Raw genomic sequence first — 12,900 nt, forward strand, 5'->3', positions numbered from 1 at the left:
TTATTCAGTTGTGTGTGTAAGAGAGTGCTTGGTGTAAACTTTTTTTTTTCTTTTAAGAAAAAGAAAAATAGCAGCAGCCGGGGAGAAAAGAAAGTCAGTGGAAAAAAACAGCGAGTATGAGTGCTGATTAGTGAACTGCGTCACTAATCAACACTCAGCGGCTGCTGGATGTGTGCAAAGGGGAAGTGGAGGGGGGTAAAAATGGGGGGAGGGGGATTGGGGTGGATGAGGAAAGATCAGGAAAGGGATCAAAAAACTTACAAGTGTCTTCTTTGTTCTCTCTTCCTTCTTTTCTGGAGGAGCAGCGATTGTGGTGTCACAGGCTTCTGTGGCAACACAACGCCCAGCACAGCCCACGATTGGACTGTGTGACCGCAGAAAGTGGGGTAAAAGAGGGGGAATGGAAAGAGAGGGGGATTGAGGTGGATTTGGAGAGATCAGGCATGGATCTTCTTACAGATGTCTTCTTTCTTATCTCCTCTTCTCTCATCTCGAGCAGCAGGAGCAGCGAGTGATTGTGGTGTCCCACGGCCCAGCATTGCGCAGACTGGACAGCGTGACTGCTCTGTACAAATCAGCTACTATGAGGATGTGCAGGGCGGTCACAGACAGGACATAGAATGGCGGTCACACCGCGTCTGTGCGCTGTGATTGGTGAGATCGATGTCATCATCGATCGCATCAGTCAGAGCTGGTTGATGTGACACTGGCATTGCCAGGCACCAGCCTAGGGTCGGTGCTCTTACAGCGCGGTCACATTGTATCTGTGATTAGTGCAATCGATGCAACCATCGATCGCACCAATCAGAGCAGGTCCAGGCATTTCCTGGCATTGCCAGGCACCGGCCTATGATCGATGCTCTTTGCCAATCACAGCGATCATAGTTGCAGGGAAGGAGACACCCCACTCTATGACATCTTCCCTTAGTAAGATGGCGTCAGAACTTTAATGCGATCACAGCGACTTCGGTCACAGTGCTGCATTAAAAAAATTACGTAATAATTTGTCCCACATTCATAAGTATCTGTAACATTCCTGCCGGCATTACTGCATGGCTTTCCATCTCCCATCAGGCAGATACATCATCTTACTTACCCTCTGGGCCATGCTGTGAGTTCTGTCCTCTGCCGGCTCCATGCTTTGGGCCTCTTGTTCTTGCTTGCTGCATACTTCTTGGATGTATGCTTAGGACGGTGGCCCTGCCACTTCCTGTTTCTTATAGAGACAATGTGCACATTCCTAAGGTGTCCCCAGCCAATTACCAAGAGGCCTCAGGTACTTAAGGCAACTCCACCGCTAGGGGGATGCCTGAGCAACCTACTTTCTCAGTGTCATGCTGCTGAGGTGCCAGGTCCTGTCTTGATTTATCTCTTGTTTCTACCATCCAGTGGGGCTTCGTACCCTGGTCTGTACCTGTGTCTCTCGTTTCTGCCACCCAGTGGGGCTTCGTACCCTGGTTGGAGTCCTTGTTCCTGTGCCTTGTCCCGTAACTGACCCTGTCTGAACTTAGTCCTATACCTGTGTCCGTTTGTATTCCGGTCAGTAGCCTTCCTATCTCGCTGTATGTTTCCTTGTGTTCACTCTCATCTTGCCACCTGTGGCTCTGCCCTTTGCTCCGCGTCCTTAGGCTCCTGTCCCTCCAGTCTGAACTGGTTCCTATCTGTTCCCTACTCGTTCCTGCCCTACCTGTTACCATCCCGATTCCTTCAGTGTGTTGTGTGCCCGCGTGCCAGCCGTGCCCACCAGAGTGCCAGCCATGCCTGCCTGAGTACCAGACATGCCCGCCTGCCAAGAGTGTCAGCCGTGCCCCCCAGAGTACCAGTCATTGCTCGTCTGAACTTGCCTACACTTGCTGTTAGTGTTCAGTCCCTCTGGGATCAGCTGCCGCAGCCAGACACCGCCCTGGGGTGGTACCTGGCAGCTACCTGCCGCACAAGCCTGACCTCACCATCAGAGGCTCCAGCAAACACCAAGGTAGCTGCTTAGTCACGCCCCTTCCAGGGTAGTCTGGTTTGTGGCACAGTGGGGCCATAATCCCCTCGCTCGCGCCACCCAGTCAGGGCATGAGCGTAACAGTATCAGGGGCGTATTATTATGGACCACATCGGAAAGGAGTTAACCCCTTCCAGGGAGGGCAGCCTTAAAAGATTATATTCAGAAGAGTCCGGCAAAGGCTCGTATATGGCCATCCAGTTCTCCAGTCACAGTGAGCGTTTTTGTTAAAAAAAAGGATGGAGAAGGCTGCATCTGTGCTTGAATTTTAGAGAGATTAATAAAATCATGGTTCACAATCTCTATCCTTCACCCTTTATACCTGACCTGTTTAACCAATTATCTGGCGCTAAATGGTTCTCCAAGCTTAACTTGAAAGGTATATACAGTTAGGTCCATATATATTTGGACAGAGACAACATTTTTCTAATTTTGGTTATAGACATTACCACAATGAATTTTAAACAAAGCAATTTAGATTCAGTTGATGTTCAGACTTTCAGCTTTCATTTGAGGGTATCCACATTAAAATTGGATGAAGGGTTTAGGAGTTTCAGCTCCTTAACATGTGCCACCATGTTTTTAAAGGGACCAAAAGTAATTGGACAATTGACTCCAAGGCTATTTTATGGATAGGTGTGGGCAATCCCTTCATTATGTCATTCTCAATTAAGCAGATAAAAGGCCTGGAGTTGATTTGAGGTGTGGTGCTTGCATTTGGAAGTTTTTGCTGTGAAGTAAACATGCGGTCAAAGGAGCTCTCCATGCAGGTGAAACAAGCCATCCTTAAGCTGCAAAAACAGAAAAAAACTCATCCGAGAAATTGCTACATTATTAAGAGTGGCAAAATCTACAGTTTGGTACATCCTGAGAAAGAAAGAAAGCACTGGTGAACTCATAAATGCAAAAAGACCTGGGCGCCCACTGAAGACAACAATGGTGGATGATCGCAGAATAATCTCTATGGTGAAGAGAAACCCCTTCACAACAGCCAACCAAGTGAACAACACTCTCCAGGAGGTCGGCGTATCAATATCCAAATCTACCACAAAGAGAAGACTGCAGGAAAGTAAATACAGAGGGTTCACTGCACGGTGCAAGCCACTCATAAGCATCAAGAATAAAATGGCTAGACTGGACTTTGCTAAAAAACATCTAAAAAAGCCATCACAGTTCGGGAAGAACATTATTTGGACAGATTAAACCAAGATCAACCTCTACCAGAATGATGGAAAGAGAAAAGTATGGCGAAGGCGTGGTACAGCTCAGGATCCAAAGCATACCACATCATCTGTAAAACACAGCGGAGGCAGTGTGATGGCTTGGGCATGCATGGCTGCCAGTGGCACTGGGTCACTAGTGTTTATTGATGATGTGACACAGGACAGAAGCAGCCGAATGACTTCTGAGGTATTCAGAGACATACTGTGTGCTGAGATCCAGCCAAATGAAGCCAAACTGATTGGTCGTCGTTTCATACTACAGATGGACAATGTCCCAAAACATAAAGCCAAAGCAACCCAGGAGTTTATTAAAGCAAAGAAGTGGAATATTCTTGAATGGCCAAGTCAGTCACCTGATCTCAACCCAATTGAGCATGCATTTCACTTGTTAAAAACTAAACTTCAGACAGAAATGCCCACAAACAAACAGCAACTGAAAACCACCGCAGTGAAGGCCTGGCAGAGCATCAAAAAGGAGGAAACACAGCGTCTGGTGATGTCCATGAGTTCAAGACTTCAGGCAGTCATTGCCAACAAAGGGTTTTCAACCAAGTACTAAAAATGAACATTTTATTTAAAATTATTGAATCTGTCCAATTACTTTTGGTCCCTTTAAAAACAGGGTGGCACATGTTAAGGAGCTGAAACGCCTAAACCCTTCATCCAATTTTAATGTGGATACCCTCAAATGAAAGCTGAAAGTCTGAATTTCAACTGCATCTGAATTGTTTTGTTTAAAATTCATTGTGGTAATGTCTATAACCAAAATTAGAAAAATGTTGTCTCTGTCCAAATATATATGGACCTAACTGTATAACATTATACATATACGTCAGAGTGATTGATGAATGGAAGACAGCGTTCAATACACCTGAGGGTCATTTTGAAAATTTGGTGTTGTCATTTAGGTTAACCTATGCTCCACAGTCTTTCAAAAATTTTCACTGCTCAGTAGATTTGGGGTAATTTACCTGGATGACATATTGATTTACTTACTCAAGTACTCTGAAAGAGCATTATGATCATGTTAGACAGGTTCTCCAGGTTCTACGCGACAACCATTTATTTGCTAAACTGGAGAAATGTCAATTTGAAGTCCAGTTCTTAGAACATATGGTTTCTGCATTGGGGTTTGGGATAGTGCTACAGAAATTTCTTGGATTTGCAAATTATCGAAAATTCAATAAGAATTTTTCAATCATATCCAAGTCTTTAACTGACATGACTAAGAAGGGAGCAAATTTTTCTTCTTGGTCAGCCGAGGCGGTAAATGTTTTTCCTGCTCTCAACACAGCTTTCTCTAAGACTCCTGATCTCAGCCAACCCAAAGTCGATCTGCCTTTCTTTATCAAGGTAGATGCTTTGGCTATTGGGATGTGAGCTGTTCTTTCACAGACAAAAAGTGGGTATCTACTTTTTTTTCCCCACAAGTTCTCTCAAGCAGAGTCTAATTATGATATAAGTGCCCTAGAGCTTCTGGCTTTTAAAAGAGCTTTTGAGGAATGGAGACATTGGTTGGAGGGGGGAAAGCCATAAGGTGACTAGAGATGAGCGAACCTTTCAATGTCCCAATGTTCACCGAACGGTTTATCGAACATATCCGAACCCCATTGATTTCACTGGGAGGCTAAACCAAATGCATAGACATCACTTTAAATGGGGGGCAAAAAGCTTCCCAATCAGCTCAAATTAGGGGCATACACCAGGAAAAGTGGCATCAATGGACCCAGAGTACAAATAGTATAATTGTGCAGCATGGATGCATGTGACAGGGCAAAATAAATTGCGCAGCATAGATGCATGGGACAGGGATTGGACCGGCATTTCTAGACGAAACATTGATCAGTAACAGGTTGATGAGTGACATGTGTAGGCCTGATGCTCTGAGAGGCCTGCCAAATTCAGGCAACACACATGAAGGAGACCCAACTTGGAGTCCAAACATTTCCAAAATTAGGGGCAGACAACAGGAAAAGTGGCAGCAATTGTCCCATAGTAGAAATTTGATAATGGTACAGCAGCAGTCAATCATGGGCCATGCTTGAGGTATCAGGGTCTGGGCCTGCATTTACAGCTTTCAATTTAAGTTTAAATTAAAGACTAGTTGGGTGAGGGACCGGTGTAAGTCTGCTGTGCTGGAAGCCCTGATACCTCATGCAACAGCTTAAACTGCTTTTCTACTCAGCCACACTCAGTTGGCACAAATACCAGCTTCGTAAACTACTATTGTTGGAAACATTTGAGGATAGTAATACAGGTAGATGACAAAGTAAGTGCAAGCCTGCCGGTCTGGGAGCCCTACTGCAACAGGCAACACAAATGAAAGAGACCCAACTTGGAGTTCAAACATTTAAAAAAATGATGGGCACACACCACTAAAGTGGCATCAATTTCCCCAGAGTAGAAATAGTATAATGGTGCTCAAGTTTTGGGAGGATGCCCAAAACTATGGGAAACTGAACGGTGAGATCCAACTGAGGGTTAACACACATATGTACAGGCACAATGGGTGTTTCAGTGGTCTTTTGTTGGCCCATCCCGCCAGGTCTCAGGCATAAGACTTGCTGCAGCCCGAGACCTTGATTCCTTCCCATATGGTAGAGAGGGTGGCGGTCGATCGGCCGGTGAGAGCTCTGCCAGCTGCTATTGAAAGTTGGGTGGGTCAAGGAGATCCGGGCACCCTAGACCAGTTGGTTAGCCTGATCGAGCAGTATACACTCAGGACTTTATACGGGACTCTGCCCCACTACGGTTATCAAGCCAGGCCCTGCCAGCCCTGGAGCCTGGGAAAGGGACGTGCCCCTCTGCTGGGGTCATCAAAAAAGAAAAAGAAACAGCGTCCAATTCAGGTAAAAGGTTGAAAAAAAATCTTTATTCTGTCATGATGCAATGTTTCGACCAGTGGTGGTCTTTATCAAGTATACATAGTGTTTGAAATAGCAGCCTTATATAGGGTGGAGGTACATACACACCAATCACCAATAATGTACAGCCCACTTCAATTATATACACATCCCATGTAAAATCATTACACATAATCTCAACAATGCTTACACATAGCCAGACATGATGCGATTTAAACGAAATAAAAAAAACATATTAATTAATATTACATATTTTTAACCTACAAACCAGTACTGAGCCAATCACTACTATGCATAGCCGTGGTCAAGGAAACCACGGACCAATCAAGTCATGTGACTTATAGAGCTCAAAAAAATACTGGCATAAGCCAATAGGGGTAATCACATCCGATGGCGCCACAAAAGAATTCACCCCAGAGCCAATCCCAAGTACTCACACAAGGGAGTGACGCTCACTGCAGCATCACACACCATCCTGTCACTTGCCAGCAAGCGCTCGATAGCGCATGCGCAGCCACTCTGCATCAATAGGGCAAGACCACATGACTATGTCATGTGACTGAACTCCCAGGACACAGGGCCAAGCACGCGTGCGTGCCTGCATGCTACCCAGAAGTAGCTGAAGGCAAATACAAAGCCATATCCATTGACACCTAAGTATACTGCATTGAGGAAGAAATAAATTACTATTGGAGCGGGCACATAGGTTTGGCGATCCATCGGTGTTAAAGCTCCATATACAGTGTCAGACTGGAGCACACTGGGCCCACCAGAGAAAATCATACGTGGGCTCCACTTTGTAGCTACATAAAAATAAAAGAAGACCACCGATTGTGCGGTAAGACACGGTAATATCAGGGTACAATATAAGGTAGTATATGTCTTAATTATGTTGCAGGGGTTGGGGTAACCCCCTGATAGAATATAAAGTAGCCCCATCATAGAATATAACGTTGCCCCCTCATAAAATAATGCAGCCCTCATATAGTATAATGCAGCCCCCCTCATAGAATATAATGTAGCCTCCCTCATAACCCTCTCCACCACCTCCATCATTGTTCTCCCCCTCCACCCCATCATTGTCCTCATCACCACCTCCATCATTGCCTTCTCGCCCACCACCCCATCATTGCCCCTTTCATCACCTCCATCATTGCCTTCTCCCCCACCACCTCCATCATTGCCCTTTCCACCAACGCCATCATTGCGTCCTGCCCCACCACCCCATCATCTTTTGCACCACCACCATCATTGCCTTCTCCCCCACCACCCCCATCATTGCCCTCTACATCTCCATCATTGCTTTCTCCCCCAGCACCCCATCACCTCTCTGCGCATTCCCTCACACACACACCTCTCTGCACGTTCCCCCGCAGACACACACCTCTCTGTATGATCCCCCGCAGACACACACACCTCTCTACACGCTCACACACCTCTCTGTCCTTTCCCCAGCAGCATCTTCATTGCCGGCAGCTTTCTATCCGACACAGCTGCTGCCATTTTCTTCCGTAGGCAGCGGAGTTGCAGCCATCGTTCCCTACCCGCCGCACAAGAGGGCAATCTGGCCAGGGGCCTCTCAGAGCCTCGGGGCCGGATAAACAGGCCAGATTGCCCCCAGTGTTAGCTGCCTGGAGTGTCCCCCCTCCACCTCCAGTGCAGCTGCACCGCCTTTACATGGAGTAACACTGCCAGATATTACAGTGAAATGAATATTCACCCCTCTCCACTCCCATGGGGGCATGGGGAAGAGTGAATATTCATTTCTCTTTAACAGCAGGGACAGGCTTCTGCCTCCCGCTACTGCTCTGCTGGCAGTCTGCGATTCGATCAGGAGACCTGTTGCTGCGTGTCTGGTTTCTTTGCCTGCTGAGCCTATTGACCTTTTGTCCCTTGTCCATATGCTGATCGTTTCTATTATCGTTGTTTTCCTTTCTTGGTTTATTCCTCTTCAAGTGTCTCTCATTTTCCCGTTTTGGTTTGCCGTATCATATTCTGGGTGGGGTTTTATATGTTCACCCTTTACTGCCCTTCCTTGCATGCATGTTCAGAAATTTCAGCCCTTCAGTGAAGGGATTTACCTTGCTTGGTAAACTCCAGTGAGTCTGTTTGCTTTCCCTCCCAGCACCTTTTTCTTCTACCATAGTTAGGGTTTTTGGAGGTCATACTTGTTCCTTTTATTTATGGTTCTCCTAAGCTTTCCCTCTCTGACCTTTGAATGTGTTTTAGTTTCTCACCCAGGGTTTTTGTCTCTAACTTCACACTATTATTTCCCCTTGTTGACAGTGTGTTACGGCCTCCTTTCTGGTTCCGCAGGATGTAGAAGAAACCCATTGACAGCCTTTTAGGGAGTTAGGTCCAAGGTGGTGTTTTTAGTTGTGCAGTTAGGGCCTTTTTAGTCTGTACATTTGGTTGTAGGTCCGGCGTTTCCTGTGTGTGAGTGTGTACACATTCATAACATATAAGACTATCTGTTATATTTTGTTCACAAATTGTACAAAACAATATATCGCTTCTCCCCATCTGAGCTATTTTTTCTGGTCAATGAAAAACAATTTTGCAGTAATTAATTTTTCACACTCTAGGTATGATAAGGACTTCTCACTGTGTGGGATTTTTGATGTTTAATGGGGTTGTCCACTAATTAGATGACATGTTCTCATTCTACATATTTGGTCCTGTTAAAATAAAAAACACTTACAGTGGGGAAAAAAGTATTTAGTCAGCCACCAATTGTGTAAGTTCTCCCACTTGTAATTGACATCATAGGTAGACCACAACTATGAGAGTCAAAATGAGAAAACAAATCCAGAAAATCACCTTGTCTGACTTGGCAAGATTTATTTTGCCATTCATGCTGGAGAATAAGTATTTGGTCACCTAAAAACATGCAAGATTTCTGGCTCTCACAGACCTGTAACAACTTCTTTAAGAGGCTCCACTGTCCTCCACTGATTGCCTGTAGTAATGGCACCTGTTTGAACTTGTAATCAGTATAAAAGACACCTGTCCACAACCTCAAACAGTCACACTCTAAACTACACTATGGAGAAGACCAAAGAGATGTCGAAGGACACCAGAAACAAAATTGCAGCCCTGCACCAGGCTGGGAAGACAGAATCTGCAATAGACAAGCAGCTTGGTGTGATTAAATCAACTGTGGGAGCAATAATAAGAAAATGGAAGACATAAAAGACCACTGATAATCTCCCTCGATCTGGGGCTCCATGCAAGATCTCACCCCGTGAGGTCAAAATGATCACAAGAATGGTGAGCAAAAATCACAGAACCACATGGGGGACCTAGTGAATGATTTGCATAGAGCTGGGACCACCGTAACAAAGGCTACCATCAGTAACACACTATGCCACCAGGGACTCAGATCCTACAGTGCCAGACGTGTCCCCCTGCTTAAGCTAGTACATGTCTGGAAATTGTAAAAATAAAGATAGAATGGCACCAAGTGTTTTCCTCCACAACTATGATGTAACGTGGAGTTCGCCTAAATGAACTTTAAACAGCGCTAGAAAAATAGAGACTCAATTCAGAACCACTGCGGCGCGCAGTAATCAATAGCAGGCGGGTGGTGCTCAACAAAAAAGCAATGAAGATCCAGAGAATAAAGATGAAATGAAGTGGCACTCACCCGATCTTGCTGAATGAAAAGTGTCCTTTATTCAGAGTGCATACTCACAGACATCTAAAGGAGAGGCGGCTTGGTAGAAGGAAAGGTGCGAGGGGAGGCAAGAGGACGACGGCCGTTTCGCGCCTGCGCGCTTCAACGGGTCCAGGTTGAAGCGCGCAGGCGCGAAACGGCCGTCGTCCTCTTGCCTCCCCTCGCACCTTTCCTTCTACCAAGCCGCCTCTCCTTTAGATGTCTGTGAGTATGCACTCTGAATAAAGGACACTTTTCATTCAGCAAGATCGGGTGAGTGCCACTTCATTTCATCTTTATTCTCTAGTACATGTCTGGGCCCGTCTGAAGTTTGCTAGAGAGTATTTGGATTATCCAGAAGAGTATTGGGAGAATGTCATATGGTCTGATGAATCCAAAATAGAACTGTTCGGCAAAAACAAAACTCGTGTTTGGAGGAGACAGAATGCTGAGATGAATCCAAAGAACACCATACCTACTGTGAAGCATGGGGGTGGCACCATCATGCCTTGGGGCTGTTTCTCTGCAAAGGGACCAGGAAGACTGATCCATGTACATGAAAGAATGAATATGGCCATGTATCGTGAGATTTTGAGTGCAAACCTCCTTCCATCAGCAAGAGCATTGAAGATGAAACGTGGATGGGTCTTTCAGCATGATAATGATCCCAAGCACACAGCCAGGGCAACGATGGAGCATATGAAGGTCCTGGAGTGGCCTAGCCATTCTCCAGAGCTCAACCCCATAGAAAACCTTTGGAGGGAGTTGACAGTCCGTGTTGTCCAGCGACAGGTCCAAAACATCACTGGTCTAGAGGAGATCTACCTGGAGGAGTGGGCCAACTAACCACCAACAGTGTGTGGCAACCTTGTGAAGGCTTACAGAAAACGTTTGACCACTGTCATTGCCAACAAAGGATATATAACAAAATATTGAGATTAACTTTTGTTAATGACCAAATACTTATTTTCCACCATGATTTGCAAAATAAATCTTACCAAATCAGACAAGGTGATTTTCTGGATTTGTTTTCTCATTTTGACTTTTGTGGTCTACCTGTAATGCCTTTCTCATCTTTTTAAGTGGGAGAACTTGCACAATTGGTGGATGACTAAATACTTTTTTTCCCCACTGTATACTCATCAACAAAATTTCAGTGGTGTCAGAACTTGCGTTTTCAGGGCTCACATAAGGTTGTTATGTCACATGAGTCCTGCGCCCAATCAGCGCTGGCTTCTCTGTCCCCAACTTCAGAAAAATCGAACATCAAGAGGAGGTCAGAGAGCAGCCACAGCCATGGCGTTCTGTTGACGTACAATACGTCTGAAGGCAGCGAGAGTGATGCCAGTGGAGCCAGTGAAGCCGGCACTGATTAAGTGAAGGGGTAGGGTTAAGTAACAACCTCACGTGAGCCCCAGGAATGCGAGTTCGGACACCGCTGAAATGGCAAAGGCACAGGAAAGAAATATGAATGTGTTTATTTTAACGGAGTCAAACATGAGGAATAACAAGAGGTTATCCTAAAAGTGGACAACCCCTTTAAGATATAATTTTCAGTTAATGCATTTCCAACATTCTGAACAAAATAAAGGCTTCTCCCCTGTGTGACTTCTCTGATGTTTATTAAGATTTGATTTCTGTGTAAAACACTTCCCACATTAAGAACATGAAAAAGGCTCCTCCCCTGTGTGAATTCTTTGGTGACTAAGAAGATTTGATTTCTGTACAAAACATTTTCCACATTCTAAACAGGAAAAAGGCTTCTCCCCTGTATGGGTTCTCTGGTGGCTCTCAAGATGCGCTTTCCGGTTAAAACATTTTCCACATTCTGAACAGCAAAAAGGCTTCTCCCCTGTATGACTGCTCTGATGTCTAACAAGATGTGATTTCCAGTTAAAAAATCTCCCACATTCTGAACATGAAAAAGGCTTGTCCCCTGTGTGAGTTCTTTGATGTGCGATAAGATTTGATTTCTGTATAAAACATTTCCCACATTCTGAACATGAATATGGCTTCTCCCCTGTGTGAAGTCTCTGGTGTCTAACAAGGTGTGATTTCAGTACAAAACATTTTCTACATTCTGAACATGAAAAAGGCTTCTCCCCTGTGTGAGTTCTCTGATGTGCGATAAGATTTGATTTCTGTACAAAATATTTCCCACAATCTGAACAGGAAAAAGGCTTATCCCCTGTATGAGTTCTCTGGTGGCTGTCAAGATGCACTTTCCGGTTAAAAGATTTTCCACATTCTGAACATGAAAATGGCTTCTCACCTATATGACCTCTCTGGTGAGTAACAAGAACTGATTTCAGTACAAAACATTTCCCACATTCTGTACAGTTTTCCCGTGTGGGTATTTCTGGTTCAAACACAGCCATATAGAGTATTGGCATGGCTGTGATGGACCAGCACACTGTTTAAAAAAATAAAGAAGACGTGTGGTCTTGTCTATTTTTGATAACCAGTGCAGGTAAAACTGACAGCAGCGGGTTGCAGTTCCGAGCTGTCCGCGTATCTTGACTGGTTATCAAAAATAGAGGGGTCTCCACTCTATTTTTTTTAATTATTAAAATTAAAAAACGGTGTGGGGTCCCCCAATTTTTGACAACCAGCCAAACTAAAGCAGACAGCTGGGGGCTGGTATTCTCTTGCTGGGAATGAACTATAGATATTGGCCCACCCCAACCTAAAAATAGCAGCCCGCAGCCACCCCAGAAAAAGCGTATCTATTAGATGCGCCATTTCTTGAGCTTTTCCCAGCTCATCCCACTTGCCCTGGTGCGGTGGCAAGTGGGGTAATATTTGTGGGCTTTTGTAGTGTCAGCTGATATCAAGCCCAGGGGTTACAATGGAGAGGTGTCCATCAGACGCCCCCCATTACTAACCCCATAAGTGTAAGTTAAAAAACACACAGAGAAAGAAGTCCTTTATTTAAAAACACTCCACATCCTCTTTTACTCAATTATTAATGTAAAATTAAAAATAATAAAACACCATATTCCTCACCTGTCCGTCAATAATTGATATATCCCATCATGTGTTCCAACTGTGCTACATCTGGATGCATAGCTGAGCAGTGGCATGATGAGACCGCTCAGTTGTGCATCCAGGAGACGCTGGGTGTGAGAACTCCGCTTCAGTGATGAGCACTGATGTCAGTAAGAT

At 45.0% G+C, this 12,900-nt stretch overlaps 1 pseudogene; it reads right to left on the reverse strand.

Moving 5' to 3' along the window:
* LOC138666521 (zinc finger protein 268-like) overlaps window positions 1-12,900 on the reverse strand; it is a 171,996-nt pseudogene that overhangs the window by 38,659 nt on the left and 120,437 nt on the right.

Source organism: Ranitomeya imitator, chromosome 2, assembly GCF_032444005.1.
Source record: "Ranitomeya imitator isolate aRanImi1 chromosome 2, aRanImi1.pri, whole genome shotgun sequence".
Lineage (NCBI taxonomy): Eukaryota > Metazoa > Chordata > Amphibia > Anura > Dendrobatidae > Ranitomeya > Ranitomeya imitator.